The sequence below is a fragment of the Lissotriton helveticus genome, chromosome 10, assembly GCF_964261635.1.
Source record: "Lissotriton helveticus chromosome 10, aLisHel1.1, whole genome shotgun sequence".
Lineage (NCBI taxonomy): Eukaryota > Metazoa > Chordata > Amphibia > Caudata > Salamandridae > Lissotriton > Lissotriton helveticus.
In genome coordinates, this window is record NC_136071.1 from 176,398,216 (window position 1) to 176,411,620 (window position 13,405).

General features: G+C 49.0%; 1 protein-coding gene across 1 annotated transcript in view; it reads right to left on the minus strand.

Annotated features, from left to right (window-relative positions):
• The window catches only part of LOC144786079 (actin, cytoplasmic 1-like), a 62,344-nt gene that overhangs the window by 26,938 nt on the left and 22,001 nt on the right, over nucleotides 1-13,405 (minus strand). The window lies entirely within an intron of this gene.

The window sequence follows — 13,405 nt, forward strand, 5'->3', positions numbered from 1 at the left end:
CTTCTAACTTAAAAAGTAGATCACTCTTCTTTCCATTATATTTGACTACATAAATCTCAGGAAAGACTTAACTGTGACTCCTCTTTAGTTATAAAACTGTTACATACTCTCTTTCCTTTCAGAGTTGGATCACTTTTTTTATGAATGTGTTTTAATCTTGTGAATAACTCAATGAGGTTGTTAATCTCTGTGCTCTGTTATTTGCTTACTACAAGTTCACCTGGGATACCCATGTGGTATTCCTGCGCCAGAGAGAATGATATCATGGGGATGTGTAATTATGAGACACCTGAATACCTTGGTACTTAAAGTTTAGCCCTCACCAATGGGAAATTGCCTTGGCAATTGGTGTTTCTGCACCAATTCCTATGGGTTTTTACACACACTGGGACTTTTTCCCCTTCGCATTTGCCAAGTGTTTTCTTGGTGAGTTGTCCGAATGGGTGTGGGAAGGGGCATCAGCAAAATAGTGTTGCCGATAAACTTGTAATCCAGATTCTGCAGGTAACTTTTGTTACTGAACCAATCTGGATTAATCGTAATGAGGGCTTTGTGGAAAAACACGTTTTAATCGGTTTCCATAGAATCCACACTCTCCGTTTGTTAAAAGGCAAATCTCTATAATTGAGAAATGTAGTAAAATTGGTAAGAACACATGCTCACTGTTTTGTTTATATTTGTTTTTAAAAATGTAAAATTCTTGAGGACCAACTCATGATTACCTTTGGCCCAATCTTTCATCTGCTTTCTCAACTTTTAGTTACGCACTAGTTCACAACGTCCTACCTGGTCCTGTCACTTTAACAACTAACTCTTTGTGAGCCCCAGTATACGGGATTCTTTGGTAAATCTGCTTGTGTCCAATTCCTCCAGGTTTTGTTTTGCAAATCTATTGTTGGCCTTTCATAATTGTTCTTTTATTTCTATTAGTAATCTGTGAGTATGGTCTCCTTTGCTATGTAGATTGCGATCGAAACATGTACTCTGAAAAAGCAGTAGGCAAAGGATTCAGAAGTTGTTTGCCTTCTAAGGGGTGAACCTAAAAGGCATACACAGCAAAATATTGCTTTCCATGTACTATTTAAAACGGGCCATTAGTGTTTGCTTCTTAAAGAAAGCCTATATGCACAGACGTCTTTCGTTTGTGAACAAAAAAAGACGCAAATTGAACGCCATAATGACAGCAAAGTAAAACAAATCTGTAACTGTGCAATATATATTTGTTCAACCCTAATCCCTTCAACTTTTGTTAACATGGACTCTTAAGAACATTTGCAACTTGTGTATATGTAATTCTAACCACGAGTATCTGTAGTAGACATGTACTTTTTTTTAAATAACTTTATTTAGCACTTTGGTTAGAACAATGCGAGCACTGAGTACAGATGAATGGCATAAAGGGTACAGTCATAATACGGTACTGGTGACATTTTCTCCAAAGCACAGTAGATCCAACAAGTACGTCAAAATTACGCATTTAACACACACAAGACCCATCCAAGATGCCGCCATCGCCAACTGGTCCATCAGAACATCCCCACCTCCCCTTCAAGGACAATTACACAGGGAAACAAATAGTCTAGGCACGGTGTGTGGGCGTGACACATCAGTGACCATCAATGCAGAAACTGAATCTATCTATCCCACCCCAGTCGGTACTATCCCCCGCTCCAGCTGGGAGTGGGGGTCTTGCTGTTGCTGCGAAAGGAAAGATCTGAAGGGGCCCCAGACGTCTTTAGGTCTTGAGAAGGGAAGGATAGTATTAGCATATATGTCACTTCTCATAGAGCAGGTTGCTAAACTTTGGATCCAACCGTGTATAGTCAGAGCCCTCTTGCCGCCCCAGTGGATTGCGACTTCTCTTTTAGCCAAGAGTAGAGAGATGGCAGCAAATCTGCGTGTTTTAGGAGGGAACTGAACAACATATCCCAAGAGGGCAATTTCAGGCAAGGGTTCAATCGGCAATTGTATCATTTTACTTAAAGTTTTGTGTACTTCAACCCAAAAGGTGTGGATGCGTGGGAACGTCCAGGCAAGGTGCACGAAGTCTGCTTGAGGGGACTGGCACCGCTGGCAGTGATGTGGTCTACCAGGATCTATCTTGTGTGCTCGGGCAGGTATAACATACATTCTGCACAAGAACTTAAAGTGGATCAATTTATGTCTGCTATTGATGGATACCGTTTTATCACCCTGCAGCAGGCCGCCAATTGCTCATCAGTGATTGGGTTGCCTAAATCCGTCTCCCACGTGTTACGTATCCTTTCGTCATTAAGCGGGACTAGGTCGGAACATGCCTTGTACAGTTGTGATATAAGATGGATTCCTTTGCTGCTACCTAACACCATTGTAAGGGGGGAACGATGGAGGCTCTAGCGGATAGTCCGGGAGCTGAGCCCACAGAGCTGAGCGCAGCCTAGCTAAGACAAATGTATCCATAAATGTGGCATCTGGAAACATAGACACATCATCTGGGTCGAAGATGTGGCCCGCAGGGAACAAATCCCCCACTGTGCTAACATTAAATTTAGTACAAGTCTTTTGTACCAACTTTTCGCCCGTAATGGGTAGCAATTTAGCTTTGGGGAGTGGGAGAGATGAAGAGTACAGTGTCTGGGTGTTTGTGATACGACTCAACTTAACCCATGCCCCGGTGGTAGTGGACACCGGATGAATGTCCTTGGGGATGCCTGAGGGCAATACGGTGGCCAGGGTGTTCGGTAAGACGAAGTCTGACTCCGGACGTAGGTATGTAATCCTGGCATCCGGGTGGTACCATGTCTGTGCGAAACTACATTGTGCTGCCAGAAAATACAACTGTAGATCAGGGACCACGTAGCCTCCTCTATCACAGGGGAGCGTCATTATCTGCCATCTCACCCTGGGTGTTCTGTTGCCCCAAACAAGCCTGATTAAGTGCGATCACAAAGTGCTGAAGAATTTATTTGTAAGTGGGATTGGTATATTATGAAACAGATATAAAAACTTCGGAAGTACGATCATTTTAATAAGGGCCACTCGGCCTGCCATGGAGAGTGGGAGTCGGAGCCAGGAGTCTATTTGTGCCTCGAGTTTGGAGATCGCCATTCCATAGTTGCGTCGAATTATCTGGTCGGAATCGAGGTGGATGTGAACCCCCAGATATTTTACGGAATCAGCACACCATTCCAGTGGGAATTCCGGATCCCAGCGGGCTGTTCCTGCTGTGAGAGGGAAGATAACTTATTTATGCCAGTTAATCCCCAGACCAGAAAAAATGCCAAAATGTAGGATCTCTCTGACGAGTTGATCCAGGTTTGTCTGGGGGTCTCGAACATATAAGATTGTGTTGTCGGCATATAAAGAAACTAGCAACGGGCTCGTATTAAATTGCAAACCTCTATGCAGGTGTTTTTCCTGAAAGTGCCTAATCTAGGGGTCCATTGCTAAAATAAATATTAAAGGGGATAGTGGGCAACCCTGCCTCATGCCCCGAGATAAGGGAAAGGGTGCAGACAGAGTACCATTGAGCCAGAGCCTAGCTGTAGGTTGACTATATAACAGACCTGTGGTGGCAATGAATCCCTGTGGCTAAGCATGGGCGGATTTTGCGAATTGGCAATCCGCGAACTTGCGTATTTACGGATTCGCAATCCGCAAAATCCGCGAACTCTCGCAAATTTGCGGATTTTTTATTTTTTTTTGTGTTCGCAAGGATTTCTGCCAGTTCGCGAGGGTTCTGTACCAGTTCGCAATTGCGAACTTACTTGTCGGCTTGCAACGGCCGCGACTATGTTGATTCTACATCTGGTTCATCATCACAGGTTCACAGCACCCTCTGTTTCACCACTGCCACCCTCTGGTACACCCATGTCACCCTCTGGTACATCACTGCCACCCTCTGGTTGGTTTATCACTGTAGATTATGGGGGTGAAAAAAAGCAAGCACACCTGCCCTGCTTCAACTGACATGAATTAATTTGGGGTTGATTAAGGTGTCACTGAATTTAAAACTTCCAGTCTGGCTGGCATCTGCTTCCTTATCTGTAATTTGCTTTCTGTTGCAGTGCAATTTTTTTTCACAGGACCTTTGTGGCCTATAGTTGCAAGTAGGCAACTGAACTCTGAAGGGGCCCCTCAGGAAGCACTACAGGAAATGGTTACTAATGATAAGATTGAACTTTTGCACCTGCTGAGTGCTTTCAGTTTTGTCCGTAATTGCTTTCTGTTGCAGTGTAATTTTTTTAACAGGACCTTTGTTGTATACTTGTAGCTATTCTCTGAGCCTGCTGTGAGGGTCAGAGCAGGGTCATAGAATAGTTGCAAGTAGGCAAATGAACTCTGAAGGGGCCCCTCAGGAACCACTACAGGGAATGGTTACTAATGATAAGATTGAACTTTTGCACCTGCTGAGTGCTTTCAGTTTTGCAAAAATCCAAATATCCAGCAGCATCCACAAAAAGTAATCCTTCCAGGTCAAGATCCAAATCAAAGTGACCAGCACATGAAGAAAGCACTGGGAGGAGCCTGGTGGACAGGAACAGGAAGTTGGAGACTGTGGGGCACTTCCTTCCTCCCACCCCCACCCCCCAAAATGGACTCCTTGCAAAGAAAAAGTGCAGGCAAATGTCAACCTGAGGAGTTATTCTGATAAAAATCATAATTTTCAAGGTTTATGCTGCCTGCTGGTGGATTTCTTGTGCGAAATTGCAAATTTTGCAATCTCGCAATTGCGAGATTGTCGCTGCCCACCGCATCTACGTGTTCGCAAGTGTTTACTCCCGCGAAATTGTATAGTATTCTAGTTGGCAAGTGCGACCAAGCAAAAAATCAGCTTCGCATGGATTTTACGAATTTTCGGCAAGTTCGCGAGAGTTTGCGGATTGCGAATTTACCGAAAATCCGCAAAATCCGCGAGCAGAACGGATTTTACGCCCATGCTTACCTGTGGCATCCCCATGCGTTGCATTATGGAAAGGAAAAAGGGCCATTCCAGGGAGTCCAAAGCCTTCTCAGTATCTAGAAGGATCGCTGCTGTGGGGATCTCCAGGTTTATTCTGTGCAAAGTGTTAAATAGGGTGCGGTGATTGAAGGCAGTGTGGAATAAAACCAGATTGGGCGGGTGAGATTATAGATTCCATAAACAGCGAGAGGCAGCAAGCAAGCGCCTTAGCGAGGATTTTGCAGTCTAAATTTAGTAGTGACGGGGCGATATGAGCCACACAGTAGGTCTTTACCCGGCTTGGGGAGCAGGATGATAACCACCTCTCGGAGAGTAGGCAGGAGTATCTGTTTCTCTAGGGCTTCGGCATAGACGTCTAGCAGTCGGAGGATCAAGTGGTCTTTATAGGCTTTGTAAAACTCACCAATAAACCCATCTAGACCAGGAGCGCTGGACGTCTTGAGGGCTGTAATGGCATCATCTATACTATCTTTCATGATGGGCTCTGCTAAAAAATCTTGCATGAATCTTTCTAAGTATACTAATGCAATTTCATATAGATAAGACTCCTGATCCGTACGATCAGAACCCAATTTTGAAGTGTAAAGTGTTTTGAAGTAAGACAAAAACGCCTTCTGGATTTCTAGTGGATCTGTGATCGAGTGCCCCGGTGTGGACTGCAACTTTGTGATGTATGCTTTAGTGTAAGGGGGTCTGATCATTTGCGCTAGCACTCGTCCAGGGCGGTCCCCTCCCCATAAACATTAGCGTTGTGATACTTCCCTATGTAAAGAATTTCCCTGTCAGCAACCTCCCTGTACTCCAGGAGCAAAGCTGCCCTCTTCGTGTCGTAACTCGGGTCCCCATATTGCCCTCTGACTGGCGTCCAACGATCCCAGCTCTCTCTCTAGCCGGGTAAGCGTGCCACTGAGGTCATGAAGCACTCCAGCACTCTTCGCAATGCATACACCCCTCAAGTAGGCCTTAAACCCCTCCCACAACACCGCCTCGGAGTCCACAGAACCTGTGTTTAATTTAAAGTAGTCTTCTATAGCTTCCTGAATTTCCTGTCTGAACACTTCATCGTTCAACGCACATCTTGGGAATCTCCACTGTCTTTCGAACCCTTCAGGGCGAGGGATCTTTAGCAATAATAGGACCGGGTGACTGTCAGAATAGGACCTGGGCAATGTTTGTAGCTCATGGAACCAGCAAAGATATTACTGGGGAGGATAGCCAATAATCGGGCAGAGACCATGTGTCATGGGAGCCCAAATCTAGAAGAGAAAAGTGTGCCTACAAAGATTGCAAGGCTTTGCGCGCTCTAGGTTTACGGTCCGGGGCAGTTGAAGTGCTATCAGTGGTGGGATTAAGAGCAATGTTGAAATCACCCCCTAGTAGAAGGGGCATTGAGCCAAGCTGTAGAAGCCTCGAGAATAGTGTATGGTAAAAATCAGGGGAGTCTATATTTGGACCGTATATGCATACCAACTCCACCTTATAACCAAACAATGTGCCCACTACAATTACAAATCTGCCTTCCTCATCACAGGTTACAGAGTGGGAACTGAAGGGGAGTCGTTTGTGTATGAGAATGGCTGTGCCGCTGGCATAGTTGCTATAGTTAACCTAACCTTGACCCAGTCTTGAGGCGGAAAGCCGGGGCTGGAGGTACTCTATTGTTTTTTAAAACTGTACTTGTTCACAGCACTTTGTCACCACTTCGCCGCTTTTAAAAACCAAATACAAACAAAGCACTTAGCCAGCGCTCGCCCCTACCTTAGCGCTCAGCTGACATTAAAGCTGGTCGCGCTTTCCTAGGTTCTTGCCTGCAGCCGCCATCACCCGCGGCGTGCGCGCTGACTCCGCCCCCTTGGAGGCCACGCCCCCTATTTTCCATATTTAACTCGCTGATTAAGAGCGACAACCACCTAACCTTGACCCAGTCTTGAGGCGGAAAGCCGGGGCTGGAGGTACTCTATTGTTTTTTAAAACTGTACTTGTTCACAGCACTTTGTCACCACTTCGCCGCTTTTAAAAACCAAATACAAACAAAGCACTTAGCCAGCGCTCGCCCCTACCTTAGCGCTCAGCTGACATTAAAGCTGGTCGCGCTTTCCTAGGTTCTTGCCTGCAGCCGCCATCACCCGCGGCGTGCGCGCTGACTCCGCCCCCTTGGAGGCCACGCCCCCTATTTTCCATATATAACTCGCTGATTAAGAGCGACAACCACCTAACCTTGACCCAGTCTTGAGGCGGAAAGCCGGGGCTGGAGGTACTCTATTGTTTTTTAAAACTGTACTTGTTCACAGCACTTTGTCACCACTTCGCCGCTTTTAAAAACCAAATACAAACAAAGCACTTAGCCAGCGCTCGCCCCTACCTTAGCGCTCAGCTGACATTAAAGCTGGTCGCGCTTTCCTAGGTTCTTGCCTGCAGCCGCCATCACCCGCGGCGTGCGCGCTGACTCCGCCCCCTTGGAGGCCACGCCCCCTATTTTCCATATATAACTCGCTGATTAAGAGCGACAACCACCTAACCTTGACCCAGTCTTGAGGCGGAAAGCCGGGGCTGGAGGTACTCTATTGTTTTTTAAAACTGTACTTGTTCACAGCACTTTGTCACCACTTCGCCGCTTTTAAAAACCAAATACAAACAAAGCACTTAGCCAGCGCTCGCCCCTACCTTAGCGCTCAGCTGACATTAAAGCTGGTCGCGCTTTCCTAGGTTCTTGCCTGCAGCCGCCATCACCCGCGGCGTGCGCGCTGACTCCGCCCCCTTGGAGGCCACGCCCCCTTCCCCCCCCTTCTAATGTGTATGCACAGAACGCGCAGCGGACGAGCGCAGCGGGAGCGCCGTTTGGGCGCCGAAGGCGCGCCTAAGGCAAGCCCGTCTGCGCCCGTCCGCGCACGACCGGGCCTAGGGCCAGCCCCCACGCCTGACCCTACCGCCATTAGGAGACAATACTCTCGGCGAGATCTCCTCAGCCTCAGACCCTCGAAAAACTCTACCTGTCATGTCATACATGACCTAAACGTCCCCTTCACTAGTTGTAACATCTGCAAACCTGGAAACCTACTCCTTCCCAGACTGGCCCTCCCACTCCCCGGCCTCAAATTAGCGACACTCAACTGTAGATCGCTTCCCAAGCATGCCCTTCTCATAAACCACTTAATTGTCGATCACGATCTGGATATACTCTTCTTAACTGAAACTTGGATCGCCGGTCATTCTAACTCCGACATAGTCTCGGCCCTCCCCCCTGGCTTTCTCATCATGTCCCAACCCCGTCCTCTAGGTCGAGGTGGTGGTATAGCTATCATCTACCGAGACTACTTCTCTTGCCGATCTACTGAGATCCAGAGTAAGGAGTCAGAGAGCTGTCTGTTCACGCTGACGCTCTCGCCGACCTACTCCCTGGCAGGCCTTCTGGTCTACAGACCCCCTGGTCATTCCGGCCCCTTCTCCGCCGCCTTTTTAGAATCTGTTTCATCCCTGGCCCATTTAACATCCAACTTCCTGATTACAGGCGACCTCAATATCCATTTCAATGATCCAACAGACACAGGGTCGTCTGACTTAATCAGTGAACTTGGCGCCCTTGGCTTCTCCCTGACTAACTCAGGAGCCACGCATGCGAAAGGACATCTGCTCGACCCTGTATTCTCGAACATCCCCTCCCTCCAGTTCACCAATTCCCTCCCCCTCCCTTGGACAGACCACTTCCTGGTCTCGTTCCATCTCCCAGGGGCCTTTAAGAAACCCCACACCCCCCCTACTTTCACCAAGGATAGAGCCTGGGCCAGACTTTCGACGGACAACTGGGCCTCGGCGCTTGACGCTTCTACCCCTAGTCTCGCAGCCGACCCCACCATGGCAGACATCCAGTTCAGAGACTGGATTTCCTCCTCCCTCGACAATTTCATCCCCATCAAAAATCGGGAGGTGAAAAATAAGAGCAAGGGCCATGCCCCCTGGTATAATTCCGAACTTAGAGGGCTCCGTAAAGTGTGCAAAAAGGCGGAGAGAGCTTGGAGGAAAGACTGGCTCCACAGCAACAAAGACATATATCACAACGCGGTAAGACAATACAAAACAGCCTTGAAATTAGCTAAATCAACGTTTTACGACAACAGAATAAAATCCGCGACCAACTCAGCCAAAGAATCATTTCAGATAGTCAAAGAACTACTGAACATCCCAACAGCACCTCCCTCGCACTTCCCCCCACCAGACAGAAGCAAGGATCTGGCCAATTATTTCGAGTCTAAAATCATGCGGATACTGGACTCCCTTCCTACCGTCAGCCCCCCTTCCATCCCGGCCATAGCGGACGAAAACAATTGCCCACAGCTGGTGACTTTTAGAGCAGTTTCCCTCACCGAGGTAACGTCCACGCTAGAGAAACTGAAAAGCGGTTCCCCACTTGACCCAGCCCCGGCCAGATTCCTAAAAAAGGTGTCCTCCACCATAGCCCCTATCATCAGGGATGTCATTAACTCTTCCCTCGCTGGTGGAACGGTACCCCCTAACTGGAAGAACGCAGTTGTGAAGGCTTTGTTGAAAAAGCCCCAACTGAACCCGGACGACATGTCTAATTACAGACCGATCTCACTGCTCCCTTGTATCAGTAAGATGGCTGAAAAACTAGTCAACTCGCAACTATCCCAATTTCTCGAAACAAATAACATCCTGCGCCAATCTCAAACTGGATTTCGACCCGGCCATGGCACGGACACCGCACTCCTCTCTGTCATCGAGGAAGCAAGGTGTATCCTAGACTCAGGGGGATCAGTGGCAGTGATCCTCCTGGATCTTAGCGCCGCCTTTGATATGGTGGATCACCGTGTCCTACTACATCGCCTGGCCAAGGCAGGAATTGTGGGTACGGCGCGAGCGTGGATCGAATCCTTTCTCTCCCATCGATCCTTTCAGGTGTGGGACGGCAACTCCCGGTCAGAACCTCTTCCACTGAAGAATGAAGTTCCCCAGGGGTCGTCGCTCAGCCCCACCCTGTTTAATGTTTATATGGCTCCCCTGGAAGACGTAGTGGCCCCCTACGGTGTAAAAATAATTAACTACGCTGACGACACCCAACTTGTCGTATCCCTGTCCCACCTGGATAACCATCCTGACAGCCTGCTGCATTACCTCCAGGACATCCATACCTGGATGTGCGACTCGGCCCTGAAGCTAAACGGCGCAAAGACCGAGATCATGCTCCTGGGCAATAAATGGACGACTTTTCCACCTACATCTTGGCCCGACACCTTCGGCGAAATCCCCTCTCCTAGAAATGAAATCAAAACACTAGGAGTTTGGTTGGAACCTGACCTTACCATGAAAACGCAGGCAGCCAAGACAGCAGGCACCTGCTTCGGTCTCCTGCGGTCCGTACGCAAGATCCTGCCTCTTCTTCCCCTCCCATCCAGGAAATTACTTGTCCAGGGTCTGGTCCTGGCCCGGCTTGATTACAGCAACGCCATTTATCTGGGGGCCCCTGAATACACCCTGGCCAAACTCCAACGGACCCAGAATGCGGCGGCCAGGCTCATTATGAACCTCCCCCCTAGAGTGTCGGCCAAGCCTGCCCTCAAAGCTCTACACTGGCTCCCTGTCCTCCAGAGAGTAGAGTTCAAGGCCCTATGTATCACCCACAAGCTCATCAATGGAGCTGGCCCTGCCGCGCAAAAAAATTTGGTCACCCCATATAAAGCCTCAAGACCCCTTCGTTCCGACGCCGAACACCTTGCTACGGTGCCCAAATTCAGGAAGGCTCGCTCTGGCGGTCGCCGCTTTTCGGTCAAAGCCTCCACAGCGTGGAACTCACTCCCTCTCAGTCTACGCCTGGAACCCTCACACATGGGGTTCCGCAGGAAACTTAAAACCCTCCTGTTCCCCAAATAAGGCACTCCCTCTCCCCCCCTCTGGATCCTTACAGGTTGATTAGCGCGGGGATGCCTACGGGTCACCAGGCGCTTTAGAAATCGCAAAATAAAATAATAAAATAAAATAAATAGTTTGCAAAAAATCTGTTCGTGCCCCATGACGATGCAAACCGGGCCTAATCGCTGGGTGGGAGATGTGTCTCTTGTAAGAATGTGATGTCGACCCTGTGCCGTATCAAATAATGGAGCACCCGTCTCTGTTTGCGGGTGTCATTCAAACCCCAAACGTTCCATGTGGCTAGGGCAACATTCAAAGGGCCAAGGTTGTGACCTAACTGTGCCATAACAGCGTCTTGTTTAGAGGATTGAAGAATAGCCAACATTTGTGCCTATCCAGAGTGTCTGTGATCAAACATACCAACCCTTCCCCGCCCACCACCCCCCACCCAGCCTGCCCGCCCGTTCGGAGAGGCAATACCAATTTACCAAAAACAATGCAAGGTACCAGTAGAACCCATAATGCAATAAAGAACAAACAATTAGGGTTCATTCTGTCTTCACCACAGATATCGCTAGGTGTACACCAAAGGGGGAACGTGTACTATCCTGTGGCTTAGTAACCTGTAAAATGATACATTATATAAGTCGAGTCCCGGTATTACTTCAAGCAAAGAAATGTGCGACAATATAAAAAACTTAAACTGTTAGCCTAGGCCAGAGCTCGAGAACAGGTCTGCACTGGCGACCGAACCACTATTGCTGTTAAATTTGTAGGTGTGGCAGAATTCGTGCACATTCGTCGGATTCTCAAAGATTTGGGGTCGGCCGTTGACTTCTACCCATAATCTGGCAGGATACAGCATGCCATATTTTAACCCCAAGTTCTTGAGTGTTGCCTTAACTTCAAGGTATTTCCTTCTAGCATCCTGTACCATGGCGTGAAATCAGGGTAGAGAGATAGTCTGGAACCCTGCCAGGAGAGCTCACCCCATTCATGAGCCAGGCGTAGTGCTGTGTCTCTGTCTCTAAAGTTCATTATTCGTGCAATAATGGGCCTTGGAGGGCAGCCGGGGTTGGGTCTTGGGCCAAGTTACCTTTGGGCGCGTTCCACCAAGAATCCAGAAGTAAACGCCTCTTTGCCAAACAGGACGGTCAGGATCGTTTCCACCATGTTGTCCATACGACCAGTGGCTGTGGATTCGGGCACGCCCAAAAAGCGAATATTGTTTTGGCGACTTCTCGCTTCCAAATCCTCGTTTTTTATCACAACATCTTTCAGGATCCGTTCCATGCGATCGGTTCTTTTCAGGGATTGCGCCATCCCATCCTCCAGGTCCGATGTGCGGGACTCTACCACATCAAGGCGCCGATTGTGCACCTGGATCTTCGTCCCGAGCTCAGCCATATGTTTGTCCAAGGCGTCAAATTGAACATCAAGAGCTTTGAATCCTGCCCTCATCTCTAGTAGCAGCGGACTCAATTGGCTGGCGTCGTCCACCTGTCGCCATGCCACTAGGCTGGCCGTGAGTAGTGTCCACTAATTTTTCAAAGGGGACTAGGCGCTGCTTAGGGTCTTTGTGGCCCATGCCCCGATACCCCGGAAAGGCGTGAAGATGGAGGACAAGGACAATTCTTATAGTAAGCCGTTGCTTTAGATGTGAACAGGGCCGCCCTTCGAACTAGACCAACTTGCAGGCTGATGTGGTGCAGCGTTAGGTAATTTCTCCCCCTCTGAGAGTACAGAACTGTGTCCTAAGTACCGAATCCAAAGACACCGGATGTAATCAGTGGTCAGGGTAGCATGATGTCAAGGCTCTATGTGCTGGGAGTCTTTAATGGTAGCAGGGTAAAAAATTTGCTTGCCGATTGCAGGTCTGTGCAGTAATATTGTCCTGTATAGTGCAGAGTGTGCTCCTTCAATGTATCTCTCAGTTCAATTTGGTGCAGCTAGGTAAGGGAGTGGGATCATGCAGCATACCTGAAAAGCTCTAGGCCAGGGGGATGGGGGGGGCGGCCCAGCATACACCTAGACCCCGGATCACAGTTGTAGATGAGCTTCCCAGGAGCACCGGGTGAATGAAGTGCGAGAGGCCCCCGGCCTGGGCCTGCCCTGAAATTACGGCGCAAGCCCCTCCCCCGCAGGCTCTGATGCTGGCAGCTCCCGGGGCAATGTGCGCGCCCCACTCGGGAGGTCTAACGGACCCCTCGGATTGCAGGACGCTCGCAGCAGGACTGTGTGGTCCAGGCAACACCAAGCTGACGCCGCCACTCACAGCACCGCCCCCCGCACGGGCCTCCGCCTATCCCTCCGATCTGCCGTCTGGGCTCAATCAGGCATCACCATCTTGGGGTGCGCTTCAGCAGGTACAGCACAGTTTTCCCCCATCATTCTGTTGTGTGGCTCGCCTGCTGATCATCACCACCATCAGGATGTTCCCACGTCGCTCCGCTGGCTCTCAGAGTATTTTACGCCGCATCAGGGTCCTGGAAATGAACGGATTGTAACCACGGCCGGGAGAGCCTCAGCATAGAGCAGCCATCCCAGTCTGTGGTTAAGCCACGCCCCGTAGTAGACATGTACTTACTACCATTCTTT